The sequence below is a fragment of the Salmo salar genome, chromosome 03, assembly GCF_965601325.2.
Source record: "Salmo salar chromosome 03, fSalSal1, whole genome shotgun sequence".
Taxonomy (NCBI): domain Eukaryota; kingdom Metazoa; phylum Chordata; class Actinopteri; order Salmoniformes; family Salmonidae; genus Salmo; species Salmo salar.
In genome coordinates this window covers 39,525,653-39,541,276 of record NC_138293.1, presented here as the reverse complement: position 1 = coordinate 39,541,276, position 15,624 = coordinate 39,525,653, and positions in this window count along the sequence as shown.

Below are 15,624 nucleotides of genomic sequence, written 5' to 3'. Positions count from 1 at the left end.
TTTCGACGGTGCAGTACTATCTCACAAGTAATCTAACAAATTCACAACAACTACCTTATAGACACAAATGTAAAGGGATGAATTTTATTTATTTTACCGTTATTTTACCAGGTAAGTAGACTGAGAACACATTCTCATTTACAGCAACGACCTGGGGAATAGTTTCAGGGGAGAGGAGGGGGATGAATGAGCCAATTGTAAGCTGGGGATGATTAGGTGGCCGTGATGGTATGAGGGCCAGATTGGGAATTTAGCCAGGACACCAGGGTTAACACCCCTACTCTTACGATAAGTGCAATGGGATCTTTAATCATATAAGAATATGTACATAAAATATATGGATGAGTGATGGCCGTGCGGCATAGTCAAGATGCAGTAGATGGTATAGAATACAGTATATACATATGAGATGAGTAATGTAGGATGTGTAGACATTATTAATGTGGCGTTATTTAAAGTGACTAGGTGATACCTTTATTAAATACATTTATTAATTTATTAAAGTGGCAAGAGATTTGAGTCTGTATGTTTGCAGCAGCCACTCGATGTTAGTGATGGCTGTTCAACAGTCTGATGCCCTTGAGATAGAAGCTGTTTTTCAGTCTCTCGGTCCCAGCTTTGATGCACCTGTACTGACCTCGCCTTCTGGATGATAGCGGGGTGAACTTTTTGGCCTTCCTGTGACATCGGGTGCTGTAGGTGTCCTGGAGGGTAGGTAGTTTGCCCCCAGTGATGCGTTGTGCAGACCGCACTACCCTCTGGAGAGCCTTGCGCTTGTGGGCCAGAGCTGTTGCCGTACCAGGTGGTGATACAGCCCGACAGGATGCTCTCGATTGTGCATCTGTAAAAGTTTGTGAGTGTTTTAGGTGACAAGCCAAATTTCTTCAGCCTCCTGAGGTTGAAGAGGCGCTGTTGCGCCTTCTTCACCACGCCGTATGTGTGGGTGGACCATTTCAGTTTGTCCGTAATGGGTACGCAGAGGAACTTAAAACTTTCCACCTTCTCCACTACTCTCCCATCGATGTGGATGGAGGGATGCTCCCTCTGCTGTTTCCTGAAGTCCACGATCATCTCCTTTGTTTTGTTGATGTTGAGTGAGAGGTTATTTTCCTGACACCACACTCCGAGGGCCCTCACCTCCTCCCTGTAGGCCGCCTCGTCGTTGTTGGTAATCAATCCTACCACTGTAGTGTCGTCTGCAAACTTGATGATTGAGTTGGAGGCCAGCATAGCCACACAGTCATGGGTGAACAGGGAGTACAGGAGAGGGCTGAGAATGCACCCTTGTGGGGCCCCAGTGTTGAGGATCAGCGGGGTGGAGATGTTGTTTTCTATCCTCACCACCTGGGGGCGGCCCGTCAGAAAGTCCAGGACCCAGGGTCTCGAGCTTAATGACGAGTTTGGAGGGTACAATGGGGTTAAATGCTGAGCTGTAGTCAATGAACAGCATTCTTACATAGGTATTCCTCTTGTCCAGATGGGATTGGGCAATGTGCAGCGTAATGGCGATTGCGTCATCTGTGGACCTATTGGGCCGGTAAACAAATTGGAGTGGGTCTAGGGTATCAGGTAGGGTGGAGGTGATATGATCCTTGACTAGTCTCTCAAAGCACTTCATGATGACAGAAGTGAGTGCTACGGGGCGGACTACAAAGGGAAACCCAGCTGCGAGCTGCCCAGTGACGTGAGCCTACCAGACGAGCTAAATGCCTTTTATGCTCGCTTCGAGGCAAGCAACACTGAATCATGCATGAGAGCACCAGCTGTTCCACACGACTGTGTGATCACGCTCTCCAAAGCCGATGTGACCAAGACCTTTAAACTGGTCAACATTCACAAGGCCGCGGGGCCAGATGGATTACCAGGATGTGTACTCAGAGCATGCGCGGACCAACTGGCAAGTGTCTTCACTGACATTTTCAACCTCTCCCTGCACAAGTCTGTAATACCTACATGTTTCAAGCAGACCACCATAGTTCCTGTGCCCAAGAAAGCGAAGGTAACCTGCCTAAATGACTACCGTCGGTAGCCATGAAGTGCTTTGAAAGGCTGGTCATAGTTCACATCAACACCATCATCCCAGAAACCCTAGACCCACTCCAATTCACATACCACCCTAACAGATCCACAGATGATGCCATCTCAATCACATTCCACACTGCCCTTTCCCACCTGGACAAAGGGAACACATGTGAGAATGCTGTTCATTGAATACAGCTCAGTGTTCAACACCATAGTGCCCACAAAGCTCATCACTAAGATAATGACCCTGGGACTAAACACCTACCTCTGCAACTGGATCCTGGACTTCCTGACGAGACACCCCTAAGGGGTAAGGGTGGGCAACAACACATCTACCATGCTGATCCTCAACACAGGGGGTCCTTCAGGGGTGCGTGCTTAGTCCCATCCTGTACTATCTGTTCGCCCACGAATGCATGGCCAAGCACGACTCCAAAACCATCATTAACTTTGCTGACAACACACGGTCCCGTGTGGCTCAGTTGGTAGAGCATGTTTGCAACGCCAGGGTTGTGGGTTTGATTCCCACGGGGGACCAGTACAAGAATTTTTTTTTAATGAAATGTATGCATTCACTACTGTAAGTCGCTCTGGATAAGAGCGTCTGCTAAATGACTAAAAATGTAAAATGTAAAAAAACAACAGTGGTAGGCCTGATCACCGACAATGAAGAGTCAGCATATAGGGAGGAGGTCAAAGACCTGGCAGTGTGGTACCAGGACATTAACGTGAGCAAGACAAAGGAGCTGATCGTGGACTACTGAAAAAGGAGGGTCGAACACCCCCTCCATCAGAAGCTTGCCAGCTAATTAGCTACTAGCTTTTTAGTCATTGTTAGCCACTGCAAGCGGTCTTTACCTTTAGCTCGAACTCCAGCCGCTTTAGCCCGGATAGCCCGGATAGCCTGGATAATACCTGCCAGTCTGCACAGCACGATATCAGCCCTGAGCATATCAGACTTCTTTTTTCCACCACTACATCACCTGCCGCAAGCTCTGGACCATCACACTGGATCTTGGCAGCTAGCTAGTTGCTACCGAGTGGCTACTGTGGCAAACGTCCTTGTCCAGAAGCATGCACCAGCTAGCCTAGAGCTAGGCCCATTTCCCGGCTAGAAAACGAAGTACACCAACTACAATACCTCTCTTGCCAATTGGCCTGGACCCTTTGTCGACATGGAGCCCCGCCGATCCATCACAACTGGTCTGCTGACGTAATTCGACCGATGTGCGCTCAACCGGCCTACGCGTCGTGGATGCTGGTGTTGATCCATTTGCTAGCCCCAGCCTGCTAGCTTCCTGAACGCCGTGTCTCCCGCTCGCCTTACGTAGTAATTGACTACCGAACGGCTCCCTGTTTCATCTTTGCTGCTCATTGGACCCTATGATCACTCGGCTACACAGCTGATGCCTGTTGGACTGTTCATTAACACGGTACTTCATTTTGTTTACCTGTCGGCTCCAGCCTTGAACTCAGGGCCTGTGTGTAGCTAACTGACCCGCTCTGCCCATTCATCGCCATTTACCCGTTGTTGTTCTTGTCCTAGCTGTTTACCCGTTGTTCTCTCACCAGTTGCTGTCTTAGCTCTCCCAATCAACACCTGTGATTGCTTTATGCCTTTCTCTAATGTCAGAAGTGTTTTAGGGAGCGCTTGACAGTAATGAGGGGTAGTCATTTGACCGCGGGCCTTGTATACTGTTGTTTAGGGCAGCTCTCATTGTTTTATTTTACTGCGAAGCCCCTAGTCCTGCTCAACATGCCTCAGATAGCCCCCTTGTCCCACCCCCCACACATGCGGAGACCGCACCTAGCTTAACTGGTGCCTCCAGAGATTAAACCTCTCTCATCATCACTCAATGCCTAGGTTTACCCCCACTGTACTCGCACCCTACCATACCTTTGTCTGTACACTATTCCTTGAATCTATTCTACCACGCCCAGAAATCTGCTCCTTTTATTCTCTGTTCCCAAAGCACTAGACAACCAGTTCTTATAGCCTTTAGCCTTACCCTCATCCTACCCCTCCTCTGTTCCTCTGGTGATGTAGAGGTTAACCCAGGCCCTGTGTGTCCCCAGGCGCTCTCATTTGTTGACTTCTGCAACCGTAAAAGCCTTGGGTTCATGCATGTTAACATCAGAAGCCTCCTCCCTAAGTTTGCTTTATTAACTGCTTTAGCACACTCCGCAAACCCTGATGTCCTAGCCGTGTTTGAATCCTGGCTTAGGAAGGCCACCAAAAATGCTGAAATTTCCATCCCCAATTACAGCATTTTCCGTCAAGACAGAACTGCTTAAGGGGGCGGAATTGCAATCTACTGTAGAGATAGCCTGCAGAGTTCTGTCATACTATCCAGGTCTATGCCCAAACAGCTCGAGCTTCTACTTTTAAAGATCCATCTCTCCAGAAATAAGTCCCTCACTGTTGCCCTTGTTATAGACCCCCCTCAGCTCCCAGCTGTGCCCTGGACACCATATGTGAATTGATTGCCCCCCATCTATTGTCAGACTTCGTGCTGCTAGGTGACCTAAATTGGGATATGCTTAACACCCCGGCCGTCCAGCAATCTAAGCTAGATGGCCTCAATCTCACACAAATGATCAAAGAACCTACCAAGTACAACCCCAAATCCGTAAACATGGGCACCCTCATAGATATCATCCTGACCAACCTGCCCTCTAAATACACCTCTGCTGTTTTCAACCAGGATCTCAGCGATCACTGCCTCATTGCCTGCGTCTGTTATGGGTCCGCGGTTAAACGACTACCCCTCATCACTGTCAAGCTCTCCCTAAAACACTTCTGCGAGCAGGCCTTTCTAATCAACCTGCCCCGGGTATCTTGGAAGGATATTGACCTCATCCCGTCAGTAGAGGATGCCTGGTTGTTCTTTAAAAGTGCTTTTCTCACCATCTTAAATAAGCATGTCCCTTACAAAAAATGTAGAACTAAGAACAGATATAGCCCTTGGTTCACTCCAGACTTGACTGCCCTTGACCAGCACAAAAACACTCTGTGGCGTACTGCACTAGCTTCAAATAGTCCCCGCGATATGCAACTTTTCAGGGAAGCCAGGAACCAATACACACAGTCAGTTAGGAAAGCAAAGGCTAGGTTTTTCAAACAGAAATTTGCATCCTGCAGCACTATCTACAAAAAGTTTTGGGACACTGTAAAGTCTATGGAGAATAAGAGTACCTCTTCCCAGCTGCCCACTGCACTGAGACTAGGAAACACTGTCACCACTGATAAATCCATGATAATCGAGAATTTCAATAAGCATTTCTCTACGGCTGGCCATGCTTTCCACCTGGCTATCCCAACCCCGGCCAACAGCTCTGCCCCCCCCCCCGCAGCAACTGGCCCAAGCCCCCCTCCCCCCCCCCACTTCTCCTTCACCCAAATCCAGACAGCTGATGTTCTGAAAGAGCTGCAAAATCTGGATCCCTACAAATCAGCTGGGCTAGACAATCTGGACCCTCTCTTCCTAAAATTACCCGCTGCCATTGTTGCAACCCCTATTACTAGTCTGTTCAACCTCTCTTTCGTATCGTCATATATTCCTAAAGATTGGAAAGCCGCCGCGGTCATCCCCCTCTTCAAAGGGGGAGACACTATTGACCCTAACTGTTACAGACCGATATCAATCCTGCCCTGCCTTTCTAAAGTCTTCGAAAGCCAAGTGAACAAACAGATCACAGACCATTTCGAACCCTACCGTACCGTCTCCGCTATGCAATCTGGTTTTCGAACTGGTTACGGGTGCACCTCAGCCACGCTCAAGGTCCTAAATGATATCATAACCGCCATCGATAAAAGACAGTACTGTGCAGCCGTCTTCATCGACGTGGCCAAGGCTTTTGACTCTTGTCAATCACCGTATTCTTATCGGCAGACTCAACAGCATTGGTTTCTCTAATGACTGCCTCGCCTCGTTCAGTGTGTCAAATCGGAGGGCCTGTTGTCCGAACCTCTGGATGTCTCTATGGGGGTGCCACAGGGTTCAATTCTCGGTCCGACTCTTTTCTCTGTATATATCAATGATGTCGCTCTTGCTGCGGGTGATTCTTTAATCCACCTCTACGCAGACAACACCATTCTGTATACATCTGGCCCTTCTTTGGACACTGTGTTAACAAACCTCCAAACGAGCTTCAACGCCATACAACACTCCTTCCATGGCCTCTAACTGCTCTTAAATGCTAGTAAAACGAAATGCATGCTCTTCAACCGATTGCTGCCCGCACCCGCCCGCCCGACTAGCATCACTACTCTGGACGGTTCTGACTTAGAATATGTGGACAACTTTAAATACCTAGGTGTCTGGCTAGACTGTAAACTCTCCTTCCAGACGCACATTAAGCACCTCCAATCCAGTTTTACCCTCGTAAAACTGACCATCCTACCGATCCTTGACTTTGGCGATGTAATTTACAAAATAGCCTCCAACACTCTACTCAGCAAATTGGATGCAGTCTATCACAGTGCCATCCGTTTTGTCACCAAAGCCCCATATACTACCCACCACTGCGACCTGTATGCTCTCATTGGCTGGTCCTCGCTACATATTCGTTGCCAAACCTACTGGTTCCAGGTCATCTATAAGTCTTTGCTAGGTAAAGCTCCAACTTATCTCAGCTCACTGGTTACCATAGCAACTCCCACCCGTAGCACACGCTCCAGCAGGTATATTCCACTGGTCATCCCCAAAGCCAACACCTACTTTGGCCGCCTTTCCTTCCAGTTCTCTGCTGCCAATGACTGGAACGAATTGCAAAAATCACTGAAGTTGGAGACTTATATCTCCCTCACTAACTTTAAGCATCAGCTGTCAGAGCAGCTTACCGATCGCTGCAGCTGTACACAGCCCATCTGTAAATAGCCCATCCAACCAACTACCTACCTCATCCCCATGTTTGTTTTTATTTTTCTGCTCTTTTGCACACCAGTATTTTTACTTGCACATCCTCATCTGCACTTATATCACTCCACTGTAAATTGCTAAATTGTAATTACTTCGCCGCTATTGGCCTATTTATTGCCTTATCTCCTTACTTCATTTGCACACACTGTATACAGATTTTGTATTGTGTTTTTGACTGTATGTTTGTTTATCCCATGTGTAACTCTGTGTTGTTGTTTGTGTCGCACTGCTTTGCTTTATCTTGGCCAAGTCGCAGTTGTAAATGAAAACTTGTTCTCAATTGGCCTACCTGTTTAAATAAAGGTGAAATAAAAAATGTAAAATTTTTAAATTCACAATGACGGGGTTGTAGTGGTGCGGGTCAAGAGTTTCAAGTTCCTTGGTGTCCAAATCACCAACAAACTATCATTGTCCAAACACACCAAGACAGTCGAGAAGAGGGCACGACAGCACCTTTTCCCCCTCAGGAGACTGAAAAGATTTGGCCTATGTCCCCAGATTCTTAAAAAGTTATACAGCTGCACCATTGAGAGCATCCTGACCGGTTGCATCACCGCCTGGTATGGCAACTGCTCACTGCAGCCAAGCTTCCTGCCATCCGGACCTATATACTAGGCGGTGTCAGAGGAAGGCCCAAAAAATTGTCAAAGACTCCAGTCAAAGATTGTTCTCTATGCATGGCAAGCGGTACCGGAGTGCTAAATCTAGGTCCAAAAGGCTCCTTATTAACAGCTTCTACCCCCAAGCCATAAGACTGCTGGTTTTACACTGCTGCTACTTGCTGTTTATTATCTATGCATAGTCACTTTACCCCTGCCTACATAGGGGCTCAGTGCAAGAGGCGTCACTGCTGTCCCTGGTTCAAATCCAGGATGTATCACATCCGGCCGTGATTTGGAGTCCCATAGGGCGGCATACAATTGGCCCAGTGTCGTCCGGGTTTGGCCAAGGTAGGCAGTCATTGTAGTTAAGAATTTGTTCTTAACTAACTTGCCTAGTTAAATAAAGTAAAAAAACATGTACAAATTACCATGACTAACCAGTACCTCTGTACTGATAGCCTTTTATTGTGTTACTTTTTATTAAATGTTTTACTTTAGTTTATTTAGTAAATATTTTCTTAACTGCATTGTTGGGTAAGGGCTTGTAAGTAAGCATTTCACGGTAAGGTCTACTACAGCTGTTGTATTCGGCGCGTGTGACAAATAAAATTTGATTTGATTTGTTTGCTTCCAGTGTGAAATAAAATGTAAACAAAGACACAATGTAAACAATGATGGAGTGGCATACCTGTTAACAACATATGTTAACCAATAAATTGGCCTGACAATATTTTTGAGGTAGTCTCCTCGTAGAATCATGTTGCTATAGGTTCATATCACCTCAATTATGTATAGCCTTCTAATGGTTTTCTTAATAAACCTACCTTGGTCACAATCAATCCAAAGTTTCACCTTTTGGACTTGGGTTTTGGACTGATTAATGGATCATAGCCCATCTCTCCAAATTGAAATTTCTGAGAAAATGCAAGTGATTATTACTTTGCCTTATTAGAAACTTCAGTGTTTAGCATTCAACTTCCAAACATAAAAGGCGCGCTTGACATTATTTTTAAGAAAATTATTACAAAGGGAGAAGCACCACGCACATGCAGTAAATGTGCAGCAGTACCCAGTAGACAAACAATTTGTACCAGCACTCCAGATATTCTTGTACTTTATGTTTCTGGTGTAAGGTCAAAAGTCACCACTGTAATGCGAAACCCTGCATCCCCATCTCGCTTTATTGATCTTCCAGCAGTTGGCAATGAGAGGTTGACCAACAGATTGAGCTCAGTAATCTGCCATTCAGAGATAAATGCCAAAAAAGGACGATACTGGGCACAGCTTATATTTGACTCTCTTAAAATGAAGATCATTTCTATAAAATCTACAAACATTGATGACATAGCAGGAGTTATATATTTTTATGAATAATGTAATGAGGGCCTTCACAGAATCTCTGATATCAGTGAGCAAGTAGTCCTGGGAGTCAGATTTAGATATTTATGTTAGGAATGGCAAATAAATCTGGCTGCACAATTGATTGGCAAACTTATTGCAAATTGAGAAATCATGTGACTAAACTGAATAAAAAGAAGAAGAAACTACACTATGAAACAAAGATAAATTACATAAAGAATGATAGTAAAAAGTTTTGGATCACCTTAAATGACATTTTTGGAAAAAAAGCAAACAACTCAATCAGTCATTAAATCAGATGGCTCATTTATCACAAAACCAACTGATATTGCCAACTACTTTAATGATTGTTTTCATTGGCAAGATTAGCAAACTTAGGCATGAGATGCCAGCAAAGAACGCTGACACTACCCATCCAAGTATATCTGACCAAATTAAGAAAGACAAGCATTGTAATTTTTTATTCCGTAAAGTGATTGTTGAAGAGGTGAAAAAATGATTGTCAACCATGACAAGCCACCGGGGTCTGACAACTTGGATGGAAAATGACTGAGGATAATAGCGGATGATATTGCCACTCCTATTTTCCATATTTTCAATTTAAGCATACTAGAAAGTGTGTGCCCCCAGGCTTGGAGGGAAGCTAAAGTCATTCCGCTACCTAAGAATAGTGCAGCTTTTGACATTATCGATCATAGTCTGCAGCTGGAAAAACGTATGTGTTATGGCTTTACACCCTCTTCTATATTGTGGATAAAGAGTTACCTGTCCAACAGAACACAGAGGGTTTTCTTTAATGGAAGCCCCTCCAACATAATCCAGGTAGAATCAGGAATTTCCTAAGCAAGCTGTCTAGGCCCATTACTTTTTTCAATCTTCACTAATTTCATGCCTCCAAGTGTGTCTATGTATGCGGTTGACTCAACTCTGTACATGCAAGATACTACACTGACTGAAATGACTGCAACACTTAACAAAGAGGCGCAGTTAGTTTCAGAGTGGGTGGCAAGGAATACGTTAGTCCTACATATTTCTAAAACTAAAAGCACTGTATTTGGGACAAATCATTCACTAAACCCTGAAACCTCAACTAAATCTTGTAATAAATAATTTGGTAATTGAGCAAGTTGAGGTGACTAAACTGCTTGGAGTAACCCTGGAATATAAAACTGTCATGGTCAAAACATTTTGATACAACAGTAGCTAAGATGGGGAGAAGTATGTCCATAATAAAGCGTTGCTCTGTCTTCTTAACAGCACTATCAACAAGGCAGGTCCTACAGGCCCTAGTTTTGTCTCACCTGGACTACTGTTCAGTTGTGTGGTCAGGTGCCACAAAAAGGGACTTAGGGAAATTGCAATTGGCTCAGAACAGGGCAGCACAGCTGGCCCTTATGTGAATAATATGCATGTCAATCTCTCCTTGCTCAAAGTGGAGGAGAGATTGACTTCATCACTACTGACATGTTGAATGCGCCAAGCTGTCTGTTTGAACTACTGGCACACAGCTCGGACACCCATGCATACCCACAGGACATGCCACAAGAGGTCTCTTCACAGTCTCCAAGTCCAGAACAGACTATGGGAGGCGCACAGTACTACATAGAGCCATGACTACATGGAACTCTATTCCCCATCAAGTAACTGATGCAAGCAGATAAATTAGATTTAAAAACAGATAAAAAAAATACACTTTATGGAACAGCAGGGACTGTGAAGCAACACAAATATAAGCACAGACACATGCATACACACACACATGATAATATATGCAATATACACACGTAGACATGGATTTTGTACTCATGGACACATGGATCATCTTGAGGGTAAAGCCATTTCCTGTTTTGACATTTCTGAAGAAATTCTCCACTTTGAAAGAATGTCACAAAAGATGACTTAAAGCAAACAGTATGAGTCCAAATCAGCAATTCAACAAAGTCATTTCACAGTTAGATGCACTGAAAACTGGACAGAGTACACAACCATTTCTTCAATAGAGCAATATGTGTTACATTATAGAATATTTTGTGTAGGAAATGCTACCTGCAGCCCAAATAAATGCTTCACAGAGTTCAAGTAACAGAGACATCTCAACATCAACTGTTCAGAGGAGACTGTGTGAATCAGGCCTTCATGGTTGAATTGCTGCAAAGAAACCTCTACTAAAGGACACCAATAAGAAGAAGAGACTTGCTTGGGCCAAGAAACACGAGCAATGGACATTAGACCAGTGGAAATTTGTCCTCTGGTCTGGAGTCCAAATTGGAGATTTTTGGTTCCAACCGCCGTGTCTTTGTGAGACGCGGTGTGGGTGAACGGATGATCTCCGCATGTGTATTTCCCACCGTAAAGCATGGAGGAGGAGGTGTGATGGTGTAGGGGTGCTTTACTGGTGACACTGTCTGTGATTTACTTAGAATTTAAGGCACACTTAACCAGCATGGCTACCACAGCATTCTGCAACCATCCCATCTGTTTTGGGCTGAGTGGGACTATCATTTGTTTTTCAACAAGACAATGATCCAACACACCTCCAGGCTGTGTAAGGGCTATTTTACCAAGAAGGAGAGTGATAGAGTGCTGCATTAGATGACCTGGTCTCCACAATCCCCCGACCGCAACCAAATTGAGATGGTTTGGGAGGAGTCGGACCGTAGAGTGAAGGAAAAGCAGCCAATGAGTGCTCAGCAAATGTGGGAACTCCTTCAAGCCTGTTGGAAAAGCATTCCAGGTGAAGCTGGTTGAGAGAATGCCAAGAGTGTGCAAAGCTGTCATCAAGGCAAAGGGTGGCTATTTGAAGAATCTCAAACATAAAATATAGTTTGATTTGTTTATACACTCTTTTGGTTACTACCTGATTCCATATGTGTTATTTTGATGTTTTCACTATTATTTTACAATGTAGAAAACAGTAAAAATTAAGAAAAATCCTTGAATGAGTAGGCGTCCTAGAAACTTTTGACCGTCAGTATAGTCCGGGTAATCTATGACTTCGGTGGCTCGAGCTTTTGACAATTTTTAAGGCCTCTGACACCGCCTGGTATAGAGGTCCTTGATGGCTGGGAGCTTGGCCCCAGTGATGTACTGGATGCCAAGCAGTTGCCATACCAAGCCATGATGCAGCTAGTCAAGATGCTCTCAATGGTGCAGCTGCATAACTTTTTGAGGATCTGATGGCATATGTCAAACTCTTTTCAGCCTCCTGAGGGGGAAGGGGCATTGTCATGCCCTCTTCACGATTGTGTTGGTGTGTTTGTACCATGATAGGTCCTTAGCAATGTGGACACAGAGGAACTTGAAGCTCTCGATCCTCTCCACTACAGCCCTGTCGATGTGAATAGGGATGTGTTCTGCCCTCCATTTCCCGTAGTTGATAAGCTCCCTTGTCTTGCCCCACTTTGAGAAAGAGGTTGTTGTCCTGGCACTACACTGCCAGGTCTCTGACCTCCACTCTAAATCAAATCAAATGTTGTTGGTCACATACACATGGTTAGCAGATGTTAATGCGAGTGTAGCGAAATGCTTGTGCTTCTAGTTCCGACAGTGCAGTAATAACTAACAAGTAATCTAATAATTTCCCAACAATTACTTAATACACACAAATCTAAACGGGTGAATGAGAATATGTACATATAAATATATGGATGAGAGATGGCTGAGTGGCATAGGCAAGGTGCAATAGAGGGTATAAAATAAAGTATATACATATGATATGAGTAATGTAAGATATGTAATCATTATTAAAGTGGCATTATTTAAAGTGACATTGTTTAAAGTGACTAGTGATCCATTTATTAAAGTGGCAGTGATTGGGTCTCAGCGTAGGCAGCAGCCTCTCTGAGTTAGTGGTTGCTGTTAATCAGTCTGATGGCTTTGAGATAGAAGCTGTTTTTCAGTCTCTCTCTATAGGCTGTCTCATCGTCGTCGGTGGTCCACCACTGTCGTGTCATGGGCAAACTTGATGATGGTGTTGGAGTCAGCTGTCCTCCCCTCAGCAGCCTCCACTGTTCTCCAGCGATTGCACATTCTTCAATAGAACAGAAGGTAGGTGTGCTTTATTCACTTGTCGCCATAGTCTCGTCAATATGCCCGCACGGCAAAACAAATATCATACCCCCCCAAAAAGTCGACATTATTTACCATTCACTTCTAAAATAATCTGAAACACAACCAAAACAAACAGCAAATGCATCCAAAAAAGAGTCACGAGCTTGATATAGTCATTGCGTGCTCTGAATATCGGACCAAATACTTCACTTTTCACCATTTTAATATACATATAAGTGAATTTGTCCCAATACTGTGAGTCCCCTAAAATGGGGGGATTAAATACAAAAGGTACTGTAATTTCTAAACAGTTCACCCGATATGGATGAAATTACCTTCAAATTCAAGCTGTCAGTCTGCACTATAATCTCATAGCCATTGTTTGATTTCAAATCCAGTATGGCGTATAGAGCCAAAAGTAGGAAAAAATTATAATTCTCCCAATAATTATGGAAGGCACCATAAATAATTGCTATCTATATTTTAAAGACTAGTTATTGACTATTGAACACTTTGTCAAACTACTTAATTCCCCTGCCTGGTAATTGATGCGTTGGAGACTGAAAAAGTTGGCAATACAGCTAAATGCCCCTCCTGATTTTACTGCAAATAGGCTGTGCTATTTTGATATCATTTGACTGATTAGGCTCGTGCATATTTAGTGTTTCATTTGTTAGCTAAGTTACTGAGTGACTAGGTTCATTCTTATTCATGTTTTTGTTTTGTTGTTGTTGCATTTCAGATGGATAGGGAGTTGGATCACAGAAAGAAGCATGCTGCTGACAGACCAATGCCTGTATTCACAAAGCATCTCAGAGTAGCAGTACTGATTTAGGATCAGTTTTGCCTTTTAGATCACAATGAAACCGATTGTTATAGCTAGCTAAAGTTAACCAAATAGGTTCAATGTTAGCTAGTTAGCTAGCTAACATTAGGTTATAACTAGCAATGTATTACTACACACAGATCATAAGTAATGTTAGCTAGCGAGCCAGCTATCTAACGTCAGCTAGATAGCTAACAGTAAGCTTTAACTTGCAATGAAAACAACTTTCTGACAGAATTAGAAACTTATAATATCTGAAACTGTAGCCAGACTCTTACCCGTATACATGGATGAATGCTCACGGCAGACTGCAACCCTTTTAATTAAATAAGACGCCTTGTGTTGCTTCCGTTGCTTGACCCATTGTTGTGTCAAGTCAATCTGGTTCACACTGACCGTGTACAATGCCATAAGAATCATCTTAAGCTTTATCCCCCACCCAAACTCTGACCATTTCATTTGCCCTAGCAGAGCTGGTTAGGCTGTTTTCATGTTATCAAAAGTGTGGGTGACTGTAACTGTGCTCCTGGCAACAATTTAATAGCGTTTTTTTGCTGACGTTTACTGACACCAGCCATATTCAACCGGTGTTGAGCGTTCGTATATTCATCAATTATTCTGCGCTCTGGCACACTCAGACGAGAGTGCTCTTAAACAGTTGTTGCAGTGAAGTTCTATTGCTGTCATTTTCTGTGGCTTAACCAACTCGGCTCGTAATTTAACAATGTTATATTATTTACAGACGGCATACACGTTTGTTATTAAGGCACATGACAGTTCACATGTTCGAGAAGGCATACCTTCTATGGGCTACATGGGACGCTAGCGTCCCACCTGCGGGACACAGCCAGTGAAATATCAGGGCGGCAAATTAAAAAACAACAAATGTCATAATTCAGCTTTCTCAAACATACAGCTATTTTACACCATTTTAAAGATACACTTCTCCTTGATGTAACCACATTGTCCGATTTCAAAAAGGCTTTTCAGCGAAAGCAAAACATTCGATTATGTTAGGAGAGTACATAGACAAAAATAATCACACAGCCATTTTCCAAGCAAGGACATGTGTCAATAAAACCCAAAACACAGCTAAATGAAGCACTAACCTTTGACGATCTTCATCAGATGACACTCCTAGGACATTATGTTACACAATACATGTATGTTTTGTTTGATAAAGTTCATATTTATATCCAAAAACAGCATTTTACATTGGCGCGTGATATTCAGAAAATGTATTCCCACCAAAACGGTGAATGTGCACATCAATTTACAAAAATACTCATCATAAACGTTGACAAAATATATAACAATTATTTTAAGAATTATAGATAGACTACCCCTGGATGCAACCGCTGTCAGATTTTAAAATAGCTTTACGGAGAAAGCACATTTTTCAATATTCTGAGTACATAGCTCAGCCATCACGGTGAGCTATTCAGACACCCGCCAAATTCGGGGCAAGCTAAACTCCGAATTAGTATTAGAAATATTCTTTTACCTTTGCTGATCTTTGTCAAAATGCACTCCCAGGACTGCTACTTCCACAAGAAATGTTGTTTTTGTTCGAAATAATCCATATTTATGTACAAATACCTCTGTTTTGTTCTTGCGTACAGATAACTTATCCAAAGGCATAACGCGCGAGCGCGGAACGAGAGACGAAAAGTCAAAATGTTCCATTACCGTACTTAGAAGCGTGTCAAACGCTGTTTAAAATCAATCTTTATGGTATTTTTTGCGTAAAATTACGATAATATTCCAACCGGACAATAGCGTATTCATTCAAGAAGAAAAAGAAGGAACGGCGTGCTCGCGTGACCGCGCATATCCAATCCCT